Source organism: Falco biarmicus, chromosome 6 (genome assembly GCF_023638135.1).
Source record: "Falco biarmicus isolate bFalBia1 chromosome 6, bFalBia1.pri, whole genome shotgun sequence".
Taxonomy (NCBI): Eukaryota; Metazoa; Chordata; class Aves; order Falconiformes; family Falconidae; genus Falco; species Falco biarmicus.
This window is the reverse complement of record NC_079293.1, coordinates 64,531,424-64,548,391: the sequence shown is the minus strand read 5'-3', so window position 1 is coordinate 64,548,391 and position 16,968 is coordinate 64,531,424. Positions and strand designations below refer to the sequence as shown.

The following is a 16,968-nucleotide window of genomic DNA, read 5'->3' as shown; positions in this document are numbered from 1 at the left end:
ACTGGGAGCAGTACCATTCAATACCTTTATTAATGGCATAGGCATTGGGATTGAGTGCACCCTCAGCAAGTTCATGGATGACACCAAGCTGAGTGGTGCAGCTGATGCACTTGAGGGAAGGGATGCCATTCAGAGGGACTTCCACAGGCTTGATAAGTGGGCCTCTATGAACCTCATAAAGTTCAACAAGACCAAGTGCAAGGTCCTGCACTTGGGCCAGGGCAATCACTGGTATCTGTACAGACTAGGAGATGAAGGAATAGAGAGCAGCCCTGTAGAGAAGGACTTGAGGGTACTGGTGGATGAAAAATTGGACATGAGCCAGCAATGTGTGCTTGTAGCTCAGAAAGGCAATTGTACTCTGGGCTACATAAGAAGTGTCGCCAGCAGGTCGAGGGAGGTGACTCTCCTCCTCTACTCTGCTCTTGTGAGACCCTCACCTGGTGTACTGCATTCAGTTCTGGGGTCCCCAGTACAAAACCTTGGACCTGTTGGAGTGGGTCCAGAGTAGGGTCATGAAGTGATCAGAGGGCTGGAGCAACTCCCCTATGAAGACAGGCTGAGACAGTTGGTGTTTTCCAGTTTGGAGAAGAGAAGGCTCTAGAGAGAATTTATTGCAGCCTTCCAATACTTAAAAGGGGGCTTATAAGAAAGGTGGAGACTGTTTACCAGGGCCTGTAGTGGCAGGACAAGGGGCAACAGTTTTAAACTGAAAAAGGGTGGATTTAGTTTAGACTAGGAAGGAACATTTTATGATGAGGGTGGTGAGACACTGGAACAGGTTGCCCAGAGAAGTTGCAGATGTCCCATTGCTGGAAATGTTTAAAGTCAGGTTGGATGGAGCTTTGAGTAGCCTGGTCTAGTGGAAGATGTCCCTGCCCAGGGTAGGAGTGTTGGACTAGACGATCTTTAAAGGTCCTCCCAACCCAAACCATTCTATGATTGGTGATTCTGGTTTTAAATCAGATTCCCACCTCTGTGGCTGCTACCACAGCAGAGATGGTGCAGTTCGTTCAGCTGGGACTTAATGGTGCTGTAAGACAACTTGTGGGATAGGGTTACAAACCCATATTACTGTCAACAGAGATAAATAAAGCACCTACACTCCAGGAATAAGGCGTATGAAAAAGACAGGATCAGATACGCACATGATTTTTTCTAAATGCACTAGACGATGCGAAACAAAAAGCAAGAACCAAATGCACCCATATCTTTACATTGCCATTTGTATGAAGAGTCAAAGTTTATTATTTCCTCCATACTGCAAAGCTACAGTTGTTATGACAATCACAGCAGTTATTATTGTAGTTCATGCTCACTATCTTTTCAGAGCACGAGACATCTGATCATCTGCAGGCTTCGAACACTTCCCTCTAAACATGCCTGTCTAATATGACTCCAGTTTTCAGTGACAGTAGGTTATCAGTTGTTCGGCTACTGCAGGCTGTTACAATATTTTTACAACAGGAAATGTGTATTCCGTACCTAAGGAGACTAAACTTACAAGAAATAATGCAGGAAAGTGATCTAATTTCTATTCTGCTTCCTTCCTTCTGCAGTGTGCTGCATTGAGATGTTTGTTCCAATACACAGATATTAGTTCAAGGCCAAGATTTTATTTACCCTGATCCTACAAAAAAAAAAAAAAAAAAAAGCCTGCAGCTGATCTGCAATTCAAACACCTTAAGTTATTGTACTGCATTCACATTCATGTAAGTGATTTAGGTAAGTGGGCTTAAAATTTCTCTTTTCAATTATTGAGCCTGTCTTATCTGTGGCTGGATATTTGTCTGTCAATGCAATAGTTTTAAAACTCCTGCGAACTGAGAACACTTCCCGAAGATACAAGCAGTATATCAGGCAGGGAGTGTGAATTTTGAAGGGTCTTTGTTGTGGTCCTGAACCTCAGTATTGCAGTCTGTAAGAAAATGGCCACTGTGCCGCATTTAGGGAAACAGCACAACACCTTCATGAAGCCCTGCACCCATCCATGGATGTTACCCAGCTACCACTGCTGAACAAAGAAACCTGACTGACTGCGATGCTTCATTTCTCCGCTTTTGCAAAACCAGTTTTTAATTTAGGAAGTCTGAGGTAGCTTTTTAAGAGGAAACTTTCAAGCATTCTCTTATACTTATCCTGTTTATTACTGGGACTGACAATACAGGTATATAATAAATTATACATTGGCCACATGCAACTGCCTCCTGTCTGCAAGCTAAAAGCTGGCAAGAGATTCTATACCACTACAGGGCCAAATCTGCATCAGGCAGATTGCTGAATTTGGGGGAGTTTTGAGCACCAGTGGATTCACAAGCTGACTAGTCAGTGCTGACTGCTCATTGCCAAAGCTCTTGGGAAGGGATAAACAGAGAGGTCAGGAAGGGATAGCAGTCTGAACTGGATTGCACAGCTGTAGAAATAACATTTAGAGTTCATCTGCTCTCTATCTTCCATGTTAGAATTAAATTACCATTAAAAACCATGAAACCCCTCCCCACTATATAGAATCATAGAATTGTTGAGGTTGGAAAAGACCTTTAAGATTACTGAGTCCAACCATTAACTGAGCATTGCCAAGTCCACCACTAAACCATGTCCTTAAGTGCCACATCTACACATCTTTTAAACACCTCCAGGGATGGTGACTCCACCAGGTTCCCAGGCAGCCTGTTCCAACACTTGACAACCCTTTTGGTGAAGAAATTTTTCCTAATACCCAGTCTAAACCTCCCCTGGCACAACTCGAGGCCCTTTCCTCTTGTCCTATCACTTGTCACTTGGGAGAAGAGATCGACACCCACCTTGCTACATCCTGCATTTTTGGTGAGATGACAGGACTTTTTCATATTTATGTGTTAGAGAGGTAAGGGAGTTAAAAATATGAATAAAATAAAGGGATGCTTCAAAAAGTTATGTTTGATTTGTTTATGATGTCAGTAGTGTACTCTTCTGGCAAGGCCCTATTGAGTCTGAAATGCAGATTTCCCTAAGGCTGGGCTGGAGCTTCTCCTTTTTGTTTGCATTTGGGCACTTAATCATCTTCAGTGAAGATTTTCTTGAGCACGAAAAATGAAGCTACGTGTTTTCTTTTGCATATATTTTTTCTGAGCAGTTTTTCAGATGCCAGCAGCATAAATGTAAGCAAAAGAAAACAGTCCCAACTTTGTCAACTTCCCAGCACTATATTTTGTATGCTGGTGCTTTTGTTTTCTTGCAAGTTCAGCATTGCCTTAATGGCAGCACCCTGGATTCCCCCTGCCCCCAACAAGTGATACATATTAGTACATCTGTTTTCTCTGTAAAGTCTTTCTACATTCTTTGCAGGGCACAGGAAGGATGTGGGCTCCTTTTCACATTCAAATGAGGCAAATTAGCCTTTGCCTGGTTCCTACAGTACAATGCTTATTTTACATTTAAGCGTGAGAAAAGGGGAGGAAATAAAACCCAACAGTTAGGTGGGTTACATGTTTCATTTTGGTACAAGCCTCACTTAGCCTTTTGCGAACTGCTTTTCATAGGACATAATTTCAGGATGGGGTTCAAAAGTTTAATCATGTAAAATGACTGGATAGTTTGCCCAAAGAAATAGCAGCCACGGATGCATTAAACATGAGAAAAGGATGAAAATGCCAACCTGAATCAGCAGGGCTCAAGCAACCCAGGAGATCCCTGAAGTGCAGTGGCAGTAACTTCATAACACAGGTGACTGGGCCAACAATGGGAAATGCCGTGCTGGATCTTGTATTTACAAACAATGATCAGGAGAAGTGCAGGTCAGGGGCAGCATGGACTGCACTGACCATGAGATAGTGGACAGTCTTCTCCAAAAAGATGTGTCACAACCCCCACAAAGAATAGACTTTGGTTTCTTCAGGGTTTTGCTTAGAAGAATACTGTGGGATACAGGCCTGAAGAAAAAAGGGGTCCAAGAAAGCTGGTTGCTTTTCAAAGATCACCTCCTGCAAGCTCCAGACGGTTCATCTCAGCATGCAGGCAGTCAAGCACAGGCAGTAGGAGGCCCACATGGATGAACAAGGACTCCTGACTGAACTCAGATGTGAAAGTGCACAAGAGATGGAAACAAGGGTCAGATAGGGTTAGAAAAAACAACGCCCACCTGGAGTTGAATCCAGTGAGGGTTGTCAAAAGCAGCAAGAAGGTTTCTACAGGTATATCAGCAGCAAGGAGGGGCTGCTGTTGAATGAGGCATTAGTGGTGTACCCAGAAGCTGATACTGGGGCCAATACTGTTTAACTTCTTCCCTAGTGATCTACATGATGGCAGAGGGTGCATCCTCAGAAGGTTTTGAAAGAGCGGCTGATATCCCAGATGGTTGTGCTGACAATCACAGGTACTTTGACAGGCTGGAAAAATGAGCCAACAGGAACCTCATTAAGTTCAACCATGGGAAATGTCAAGTCCTGCATTTGTGTACACACTGAGGGCTGACCTGCTAGGATGCAGCTCTGCAGGAGAAAAGCTGAGTGTTCCAGCGGACAGCAAGGCAAACATGAGCCAGCAACGCTCCTTATGGCATAGGTGGCTATCAGCGTCCCGGCCTGCATTAGAAACGGCAGTTCCAGTAGATTGAGGAAGGTGATCCCTCCCCTTTACTCAGCACTAGTAAGACACTTCTGGAGTGCTGGATTCAGTTTTGGGGTCCCTGAAAAATTGAGGCTTCCCAGTACAGAACAGACATGGACTTATTCAAGCAGATCCAGTGAAGGGCCACAAAGACTGTTCAGTTTGGTGCACCCCTCTTACGAGGGAAGCCTGAGAGAGCTGGGATTCTTCAGCCTGCAGAACAGAAGGCTCAGGAGGATCTTACTAATGAGTAGAAATGTCTTGTGGGAGGCAGCAAAGGAGATGAGGCAAGACCTTTCAGTGGTGCTCAGTGACAGCCAATGGGCACAAATTAAAATACAGGAAATGCTGCTTAAACATAAGAAAAACCCCTTTTTTACTGTGAGGGTGTGAAACGCTGGCACAGGTTGCCCAGAGAGGCTGTGGAGTCAGCATTGCTGGAGGTACTCAAATCCCAGCTGGACATGATGCTGAGATACCAATTTTAAGCTGACCCTGCTTTGAGCAGAGGGTTGGAATAGATGATCTCCAGAGGCCTTTCCTAGCTCCATCAGCTGGTGATTCTGCCAGGTCACATGTAGACCTGCTGCACTTACTAAAGTCCTCCTCTTGCTCCTTTTAGAAACCAGAGATAAATAAAACAATTCAGTAACATAACCAAAAGCACGGTACACACTTTGCAGGGAAATGCCGTGGTTCAAATTCCTGCTTTTTCAGAACCTGTGCTCTAATCCAAGTGGTAAAGCTAAGAGGTCAGATGCAAGAATAAAACAAACAACTGCTTGGTAAACCACAGGCAGTTAGCTCTAGATGGAAATTCAGTGCACATTCTTTACGGTACAGCTTCTTGCACACTTAATGCACGCTATGTGTGAGGTAACATACTCCATATACAGGGAACCATTATGAAGTAGCCGGGTGCTGTAAATTTACACTCAGCTTTACTGATGGCAACCTTCCAGGGTAAACAATCCCTTCGTTCTGTTGACAGTCATGTGCCAGGTTTGACAGGTTTCACCAGGAGATGTGGAAGAAGTTTTGACACACTTCCTAACGCATGAAAGTGCTTTACCGAGCCTGGTTGCCATCCTCATCCATGGTTCTGGGATGTACTAGTCTTGCAGCAACTGATGGGCTGTGTCCTTGGTCTGGGGACCTGCAAGACCCATGGCCCTGTTCTGCTCACAGACTACCCTTTGAAATCAGTTACTTGTTTTTTCTTGGTTCTACCCCTGCTCTGCCCTGAGTCACTGTACAATGACCCCTATTCTCAGCTTGCAAGAGCACAGCCTTGTCACAGCCTCCCACTCTCTCCCATGAGAGCCCTGAAGCCTGCTCTGGCTGCAACAGGGAGGCCACAGAGGAGCCGCAAGAGTTCCTGCTTCCTCAGAGCTGGCACTGGTTTTCTAGACACCTGGCTGCCCAAAGAACGTAAGCGCCTACTGTTGTTCTCAGCCACCTCTCTCCCCTCCAAAGCCAAGGCGTGCACATTGATTAGTCTTGCGGCATACAACACAACAGTGACACCATTATGTGAGCCCTCCTTCTAGCTCTCCTTAAAACAGCAGTGCAAAGCTCCAGCTCAGAGACCCAGAGTAAAGATAATCTGGTCATCCAGACTTCCCCCAAAGCCTGAGCTTGCTCAGTGTTAGGTTCTGGCTGTCTTCAAACAGCAAGTGCAATGAGCCTGCTGGATCGGACCCTGATGCCTTTAATGCTGGTTCACTTACAAGTGTTGTGCCAAAGGGGTATGTGGAGGGGCCTGAACAATTCAGGAAGTTCTCAAAAACAATGTGATTGCAAATATCTTTTAAGCATCCTAGGAACAGTCAGTTTGTCTCTACTGAGGCATCCACAGCACTTCTAATCCATAATTTCCATTGTAGCCTGTTAAAATAATGAGATTTATTATTCCTGTCACGTGTCCTTTCCATAGACACTGGGAAGGTATGGGAGAGGGAAGAGAGAACATTAGTTATCAGTCACCACTTGCCAAGAGTAGACTAGCCACTCAAGAGTTATACATTCACGTATAAATGACTCAAGAGAGTTTAATTTATTCCTTTTCTCCTAGCTCATACTTTTTTCCTCCTGTACTGCAGCCCTTGTTCCCCTGTTGTTCTCGGCCACCACCTGCCTGCAGTGGACAAGATGGAGAGAGGTAAACAGTTCTGGACTTTTCCCCTTTCATCGTGAGATTTGATTTGGACTCCCTTTCCCAGACCTCAGAGCATGCCTGATTTCTGGGAGCAGAACAGAGAACAAGAATAGAGTTAATCTTTAGCAACGTGATAAAAATCACTCTCTCACACAGACAACTGGAGAAGGATTTCAAAAGAGCTGTTGTGCCAAGCACCTGATAGCAAAACCTGAAATTGAAGCCAACCCACACCTTCCTGCCCATAGACACAGCTCACTTATTTTCTCCCCAGCAGTCCCTCTCCTCTACTAATTCTACTTGGAACTAAAATTTAATTCACCACCGAGCATACCCTCACACCAAAATGTGTTATGCTTTGAGAGGCCACTGCTTCCACGACAAAAACACAAGCGCTGCCACATTACAAGTGGGGTCACCTCATCTCTCTCTCTCTTTTTTAAAAAAATATAGTTAGTAAAAGCACATTAAGCAATTGGATTGGAGAGATGGGATAGGAGAACAGGACACATGGAGATCTGACAGCTTTGGTGCCATCTAAGACACAGAGGAGCGGGCAGGTGAGCGGAGCAGCTGGGGAGGAAGGGGCAGCAGGAGACGTGGAAGGGGCTAGCAGCCTGCACTCCCAATGCCGAGTGCCAGCTGGCAGCTACATGTTGCTGGTTGCGTGTGGGCTGCGAGTGTAACAGAGGAGATGAGCCTTTAGGGGAGGAGCTGTCTGATAAATCATTAATGAATGAAAACATGAAGTAATCTGTCTGCCTAGGAGGCAGAATCGTCTAATGATGAGGATGATAGACTAGGAAGCCAGAGATGAGGTTCCTATCTCACCCACAAGACCAGCGACACATCGGCTCCTTTTGCTGTGCATAAGAAGATACACCCGCCTCCTTGCTCTGAAGGGCTGCTTTCTTAAAATCAACATGGAAACCCCACGATCTCGGTGAAAACCTGACAATAAAATTTACAGTACCCTTTGTGAAAACTGCACCCCTGGCTTCCCTTTTGTCACTGGCAGCACACAAAGAACCAATACCCCTTTTCAGAGACAGCTTTCACTAAACAGATATTTTTTTTCAAAGCCATAACAAAACCTAGTACGACCTTTAACCAGAGCCAGTGGCATTTAATTTTAAATTGATTAACTACATACACAGTACTAATTACCCATGGGTATTTTTTTAGCAATCAGACTATTCGTTGGAAATGTAAGGGTATGTCTATGTGGGGACAGGGACACTCTGCTTCCTCTGTGCTTTCCGAAATGAAGAGGAAAAAGCTCGATAAATGATGTTGAAAGGTGCATTTGTGTTTATGGGGATAGCTGCAGGGGCAGCAGACACAGGCAGCCGGAAAGCGATGAGGTTGTCAGGGGAAGGGGCAGGAGCTCAGCATGGTTTCTTTTGCACAAAGACCTAGCAGGATGTGTCAGGCAGTGCAAAATCAATATGGACCCTGCATGAAAAAGTAATCGTCAGCTTTGTACAGTTCTCAGGCTTATTTGGAAAGACCCTCACAAAGGTGATTCTTGATTTCTGTGAATCTTTAAGTGTTCTCTTTCCTCTATCTTAAAATCCCAGAAAATTCAGAGGTATCATTTAAAAATAATATTATTTTAAAATAAATACAGTCAGGGCTATTATTTTAAAATAAACACCCAAGAAAGACATGGAACAAATCAACATGAATCCACCTATATGCTGGCACATTTGTGGAGTAACAGACACAAATGCTTTATCATTCAATGTACTTAAAACATGATTTTCCAGAGCGAACAATGCGTAGATTGCAGCAGAAGCCATAAATAGAAGACACATATGGCCATGACAGAGACTATGTATATAGAAACTTAACCAAGCACCTGAGCAGATCTGTGGTGTTTAACTGCGTACCTATTTGTGGTGCTGAAGTCCAGTTTAATTATCCTGGCAAAAGCCCCTAAGCCACAACAAGGTTATTATAATTTACCGAAGGACCTGCTCAGGCAATTTTACAAGGAAATTGCCTGTGTCTAAGCTAATTGCTAAGAAGTAGCTAAAATTCTGTTAGACCTGGAAGGATCAACAAAGAAACGGGAAGCTCCAAAAGGTTCAAGAAGCTTCACGAGGCTGTTCCTGTAAATCACAGCGGCGGCAATTCGAGGATGAGATCCCTGGAGAGGTTTCCAGTCACAGTCAGACACTGTCTTCCACCCAGAACAAACATAACACAGGTGAGATGACTTACAGTGCACAAAAGTACGATTTCTCACATACATAAGCCTTCTACTAGTTACTGAATACATATACATAATAAGTGGGTTTGTAAATTATCCACTGATGATGTCATACAGATTTAAATAATCTGCAGTGTCAGTCTCTGCTAATTGCAAACTGTACCTGACACTTTAACAGCCTTTGCAAAAGATTTAACTAGGCTCCATTGAAGAATTGTATTTTTCAAGCTTTTGTTTAATTATAAGATGAGCAACATCTATAAAATTTAACAAATGGATTGGGATGGCTTAGATTTTTCCAGACCCTTGTAGGAAAATGGCATGCAACATCAGAAGGAATTACTTCTGTAAATTACAGAAAGTTTAACTGGAGATTGCTGGACATGTTAAGCTACAGTCTAGATTGTTAACCCAGTAAATTCAGCATTACCTGCTGAATAACCACAGAAGTACCTTTAGTGAGTGACTTGCTAGTTTATATCTCCCCAAACTGACCAAGAACAGATTTTTTTGATGGCACCATTGCCAACAGCTACTTTGACACTTCGCGAGGACTGCCATGATTTCAACTTGCATACCGCCTGCCATTTTGCTCATGTGTTCTGGGTTTAAAAAAGAAAAGAAAAAAAAAAAAAAAAAAAGCTCCCTTCACACTCCCCCACTCCACTGACACAGATGAGCCTAGGGCAGATGACCTGGACTCAAACCGGTTAAATACAAGAAAAGGCAAGTAGCGAGCGGACAAAGCAAGCTCCAAGGGGATTTCTCTCAGACTTTCACAGTTTTCCAGTGCTTCAACCAACCCTGACTTGCAAAGCAGATTAAATTTGCTGCTCTCCCTGTCCAATATCATTAGAGAACTGTCCATCAAAGAACAGATTTCTACCAGAGCTGGTTATCAACTTGAAGAAACCATACAACTAATTGCCAGCTGTGCCTAGGGTGTCTTCCTCCTCCACCATGGAACTGAAAAGGGTTTGCTATGTTTTTGATGGTTTTTTCTCCTTTTTTTCCTCTTATTATTTTACATAATGAGGAAAGTTCTTGTCTGGGTGACAAGTAGAAGCATCTCCAACACAAAGGAGCCTAAAGCTACACCATAAAGCTCCTGGAATTTCTCTCAGACATAAGAGATCCAAAAGCAAAAGAAGATAGCAATCATGGTAGGTTCAAAAAGAGAAAAAACATTCTGGGAAAAAATACCATGAGAATTGCTGGTTACAGCAGAAGTGAAGCAGCAGAATAATTTGACACAAAAATTCTCTGCACAGCAGCACTCTCACAGCTCCTGCTGAAACAGGATGGTGGCCTGCAATGGTACTGACCTCTCACAGTACTGAGGAAGAGTTCTCTTAGAGACGAAGAGGTGGTTAAAAGTAATGGCTTGGAAATTTTTTATTTCTTTAATCAGGAGTACAACTAAGGAAATATTTAATACAGCAATAGAAATTTCTGATGTTAAGCAACAGAAATATTCAATGCAGCGACTAGAAGTCCCCGTAATACACATGACACTCACTGATATCTCAAATATATGCCTCAAAGGAAAAACATGATTTTCTTTTGTTTTCTAGAAACTTAAAGGTGCTGTAAAAGGGCTTTTGCAACACCAGAGTAACAGGCCTATGTTTTTTTTTCCCCATAAAATTTAAAATTCAGGTCTTACATACATTCACCCAAATCACATATGCATAAAAGCACGGTAAAAGCAGATGCAAGTCTGGGGACCTAAACTGGATGGGAAAAGCAAAGTAACAAAACCAGCCTGAGTGTGAGTTCTTCCTAAAGAGCCCTGGCTGTGCACAGCTCGAGTGTTCTAGTCTCTCTGCCTGGAAACAGAGCTCCTTTCTCAGGGCTCTGCCCAACATCCACCTTCTGAAATGTCTTTGGGGTGAGCTGCTTTCTGTGTACCGTGCTACACAAAAGCCCTCTGGCACACTGCTGCAAGAGATAGTAGATGAAGGCCGCTACATCTTTTACTTAGCATAAGCCACGTAAAACTGCTTGGGGCAACACAGGAGCCACAGTCAGTGCAAGATTCACTATTGTTGATAATAGTCAATGGCATATTCCACACACATGACCAGACGCGTTTCTCCAAATAACTGTTTCTGGATAACACCTACACCACACGTGGAAGGCGCATGCTGCACTAACACAGTAATGATGAATACTTTAGTATCAACATGCGAGAATTCTGTTTTACGCTAGCAATGCAGCTTGCATCTTCATCGTGCTCTTACTTCCTTGGAGTAAGCAAAAGGCTGCTGCAAGCAGACCCTTAATTCAGCACAAGCTTTCCTTCTGCTTTGTCAGCTTTGTATAGTGCTCTCTCCCCCTCTCATCTGAAACACTTGGTTTATAAACAGTCTAATCCAAAAAAGAAAATGAAGACACATACTGTCATTTACAACTGTGCATGCTAATCCCCCAACAACATCTAACGACCTGCAGGAAAGCTGGTGGTTAGACTCAACCTAAGCCTCCCTGATTAATTACAGCCAGTTAGAGCGCAAAACTCAAGAGCAAAACATTTAAAAAAACAAATGGAATGATACTGGGCTCCTACAAAGGCATTTAGCAGATACCAAAATGGTCATAAAGAATATCTTAAAAATAGGACTGTGGATGTTGCATAGCCTCCCCAGCCAAAAAATATGCCACTTCACTCATATACAAATTTGTTTCACTGTGTTTTGCCACATTTGGCATAATTACCGTGGCAGAAAACAATGAGAAGTCTACAGCGCCTATCAGCTGTCAGTCTCTATGCTTTCTATATGCTACAGATGTATTTGGAGATATCCTGCTTTATAGATAGAGCAGAATTTCATGTAACGGATCTTCCATCAGCCTCTGTCTTACAAGAATAAAGACATGCAGTGGCCTAAATATTTCTCATCGAAGGATGTAAATGGAAAGAAACGGGGGGGGGGGGGGGGGCGGGAAGGGGATTATGTTTGATAGTAAATGGCATGCAGAGAGACACTAATGGCCTAATATTGCAGAATTAGCAGAGGGGTGGGTGGGGTGGGGTGTGTGTGGACAAAAACTCCTAAGTGTCATGCACAACCAACAAATAGCACAGCAAAATGAGCACTTTCCTAAGCTGATGATTCGGTTCCAGTTACAGCTAAGCAGACTCAGTACCCATCACAGCAGTGGGTGCTGGTGCACCGATGCAGTGACTAGCTTTAAGCATACTGTACTGTAATCTGGTATAAGTTCCCACTGAACAAAAGACGAACTTGTAACTTCTGGTAAGCAGCAAAAGAGGACAAGAAGTGATCTGAAATGCTGTTTCCAAAGCGTGCGGTTGAAGTTTCTTTTCACAGTCTTCTTTCTAACTAGCATCTTAAATGCATGAATGGGAAGGCTTATTAACCAGGGACCAAAGCAGTTAATATTTCAGACCACTTCCAAGATTTAAGCATATTTTTAATAAATTTACAAAACATCTAAAAAGTGTCATGCTATTTCTATTTTTATCCTACTGCACGAAAAGCCGCTTGCTTCTTTTATCATGATTTTTGCACAAGGTAAGAAATGCAGTTTGATTTAAAAAAAAAAGTTTGATTGAAAAAAAAAGCAAAATTTAGGTCAGTAAATCAATAGTCTGAAAGGTTGTTGCAGGATTAGAGACCACCTTGTAAGACTAGAAAGGCAGGATTCTCAGCACTTCAAAACTCAGCATTCAAAACCCTAGCAGACTGATCTAGTAGATTTTATATTTTTCACTACTGCTGTTGTATGACATGATCAAGGATGCACACAATCTTCAAGGCTTTTCAGGCTTTTGCCAGAGGGAAAATTTCAAAGCAGACTTCTTCCCGCCTTCTAATACTAAATGGGCTAGGCAGGAATGACATTTACACAGTTGAATCTTTTATTATTTTCCCTTCCTTAAAAACAAAAGGACCAATATGACTTGCTATATTAGATATATTTCCACAGGTGGGCAGAGAACAGGTAATAAGGTCACAATTGCAAATCACTATTTATTAGAAGGCTGTATAAACCTCTATTACCTCAGGTTTTCAGGGTGATACCTTCAGCGTGAACACAAACTTCTCAAATTTAAGCTCACTGGATATTTTCTACAAATCACCATCAGTGGTTTCCCTGATAACATGTCTTGGGAAGAGCTGACTCTTTAGACCAGTGCAGGCTGTGTGGGACTCCTTGGAGCCCATGAATACTCTTCACCGTTGCTAGCAGGGCTGCTGCAGGATAATGCAGAGTGCTCCCTGACAGAACTTTCCACCTCAGCTGATGGAGAGTGACAAGTCAAGCAGGAATCTCCTCCACCACTGAGCACTGGCCTTCAAGACCCGCCCATCTTTATTTTTTATTTTGAAACGGGGTATTGTGGTGCGGCACTGCAGGCATTCTCAAAACACACACTACACATGATCTTCACACTAGTTTCTGTTCTTGGTTTTTCTGGATTGCATCCCAGGCTTTCCTTTATCTTTAAGCTTAGCAAACTGATTAATATAAATAACTCAATGTCCAAAAATATTCAGCTTTCGTAATCTGCAGTGAAATCTCTCCTCTTTTTCATCCTCCTTTATATGCAGTTTCATTATGTTCGTGCCAGATGAGCATTTAAGCAAGAGGGAGACGTAATGAGAGATGAAGAACTAGAGCAGTGTGCTTATGCTATGAGGTGGAAACAGATACTTGTGCCTAGAGATCCTTACTAAACTGTTACTGAAGCGGTAACTTGCCTACATGCAAAGTATTTAGTGCCCAATATAAAGTTTCACAAAAGGCACAGGGAAATCTCCTAAACAAATCCAGTAATTAAATCTTCTTCATACCGCAGCATCCTGTATCACACACACATGCATTCTGTCCTCCATTTAGTTTCAGCAACCTCTGCTGTGCTTGGCTGATAAAATAATCTCCCAAATGATTGTAGCTCTAAAATCTATTAAATCCATGAAGTATTGATGAGGCAGAATTAATGTCGAGAGAATTACATTAACTGCCTCCCTCCCCCTGTATTTCATAAAAGAAACTCTAGAAGTAAAGCAGCGCTGTGGCTTTACTACAAAATACAGCACACTCAGGTCAGGCAAATCTACATCCATCCACACACCTTTAACTCTAACTCTAGATGTATTTATCACTACAATATGTATTCATTGAGTAGCAGCCTTATCCATAGAAATGGCCTTATCTGATGCCCAGAAGTCACACTCACTATTCTTTTTAATCTCAAGTATGATCCATGTCTTACACGCAGCGCCTCATGCAAACCAGGCACAGGGTAAGAGCCCTGCCTCCCTCTGCAGCGCTTCTCACCCCCTGCACTGCAGGGATCCTCAGCTGCGGGTTGAGAGCATTACCTACTAAGACCCTGTTGCTGCCTGATTATAAACTTGGCACAAACAGTCCCGAATTTGGCAATATTCTCCATGCTGGATGTTTGCTGGGAGATTTTTTTTTTTCCCCTTGCTTTGTTGCTGTTTTGGATTTTTGGCATGATGTCAGCCAAAATTTTCCAAGCTAATTCTGAAACAAGACATGGGAAACCAGAGTGATTTGTTCATGTAAAAAGCTTCTGGTCATCCCTTGAACAGCTTGAAAGGTTTTGTGATTTGGACCATGAACTTGCAAGGTGTCAGGGCAAAATCTTTGTATTTTGATCTCTGCAGAAAACTCCCAAACATGACTAAATTACTAACCTCTGAAAAAATAAATCTCCGCTTGCATGAGCTCACTAAGGAGGTGACGCTTCCTAGCAACTACATTCCCTGGAGATCCCACCTACAATGCCCCAGGATCCCGCTACCAGCTGGGTGGGATCTGCCTGCTCCAAGCTGCGCTTACACTTCAATATTAAATGATCAGAGTTGGATGTGAAACCAGGTGCAAGGCTGTTCTGTATCTAAATCTGAACTCATAATGGGTTGTGTGGTAGTGGCCCCTGCAGTGTATCACATAGCTATTTTAATTCAGTTCTCTAGAGGGGGAGGAAGAGGAACAGAAGGTATTAGAACATGCCAGTGTGATGGAACAGGAGTTTTTGTATCAACTGCACCGATGGACATACAGAAAAAAAGCAAAGTTGACGTAACACTCCCTAAAGCAACATCTGAATTTTCAAATTTAATGCTTTTCTTTCAACAGAGCACTTGGAGGGATTGTTATCTAGGTTTTAAAAAGCCCCCAAAATTTACCACTTTCAGAATTCTGTCATGGGTCTTCAAGCTGCTCTAATGTCATGATCCATTGCAAACATCTGTGCCATTAAGCAAGCTAAGAAAGCTGGGAGGTATAGCTGCATGTAGTGCTCTACTCCATCTGCGACAACTGTCCTTCCCTATTTCTTCTCCAGCAGCTACGGCAAGAAGGACATCCGGATGGATGGCCCACAGACTAGCTCTCTTTTGCAGAACAATTCCAACAACTGGATCACCTCAACCTCATGGGGAAAAAAAAGAACAAAAAGTAAAAGCTATATTAAATATATTACCAATGAGATGCAGGAAAACACTTGGAAAAGAACAAGAGACTGAGACACAAAGATCTCTTCCACAGGAGACTGGAACATAACTGCCCTGTGTAGGGTTATCTGATTTAATACCCTGAACACATGTATAACAATGCCTCACATGTCTTAAGAGAGCAGACTAAATCCGACCTGGCTGGAACTGGAGACATGCAGGGGCAGGGGACAGACCGCATTCTTTAGAAATCTTACAGACCAGATTTAACATTTACCACACCCAGCAGAACCAACGTGCACATCTTTCATGCAGACTAGACTGGAAGAAAAGAAACAGACAAAAATGGAAGAAATTACAAGCATAGCATAGCAAATCTTGGTAAACCCCCAGATATTTAAACATGCTCAAGCATTTACACGCACTTTCCTTCCTAAGGACGCATGATATTCTTCATACCATAGGAAGAGATAATGAAGATACGCAACAGAAGCACACTATGAGGTGCATCAGTGCCCAAATTAATGACTCTGGAAAACTAAAAGCTACTAGGAAAAGGACGAAAATGCACCAGGTCAGCCCTAATTACAGAGAACAGCTAATGATTCTGGCATAGCCTCTTGGAGGCATGGCAGAACACCGGTAATATCAAGCAAAAGTTACAGTGGGTTATTTTTGCAGTGAGAGAACACATACCAATCTCCTTACAGATAATACACAGTTGCTTTATAATACTCTGTGTCAGAAACCTGACAAGTGTGAATAATCACCAAGAGAAATTCAACAGCATTTTTGGTAGACATCAAGGATGTAAATAATTGTATCATAGAAATCGGACACCCATGAATGCACAGAGCTTCACAGTCTTTCTAAAGGCAAACAAATTTAATATGCATAGATACTTAAAATATGTTTTTATATAATTTCTTAAAGTCAAAGCAAGCACTACCTGCTAATGCTTTTGTTTTAAAAAAAGAGAGAAGAAAAATTTTACTGTCCTTGATGGGAAAAACACCCACAACAAAATACTAGATGAGTGTCTTAGCAGCTGAAATCCAAATTTGCCACAATATATCTGAGCAACTAGAAATAGCTGAAACCTTAGTTTAAGTTGTGCAGTTGCTTCTAATCTCCAGAGAAGTATGCAGATGAAGCGTAGCATCTCAGATTTCAGCTGAAACATCAAAAAGCCCCGAACTTGGGGAGGTATCCCTGCCCAAACTCAGAGTGAAAAGAGCACCGGACTTCCAGCCCCTGAGGTATACATTCAGCTTCAAGGCCTGTGTTTGAAGCATTCACAGCTTTCCTGGGAAGAAGAAATCTATAGGAAAAGGATGAGTACACAGTGGGACAACTGACACAGGAAGATGCAGGTCAGGTTTACGATACAGCAACCCTTCTATTCGCTTCACAGCTCGATCCTCCTCTGATCTCGATGGCTGTAACCAGCTACAGGGTCTAGACAGACAGGAACAGAACATCATGCTGTACAGCGCAAGTCATGCTTACAAATATAAAAAACTTACAAAAGGCAGGAGTTTTGAGGGGAGTCT

General features: G+C 42.8%; 1 protein-coding gene across 2 annotated transcripts in view; it reads right to left on the bottom strand.

Annotated features, from left to right (window-relative positions):
- FYN (FYN proto-oncogene, Src family tyrosine kinase) overlaps positions 1-16,968 on the bottom strand; it is a 143,490-nt gene that overhangs the window by 61,713 nt on the left and 64,809 nt on the right. The window lies entirely within an intron of this gene.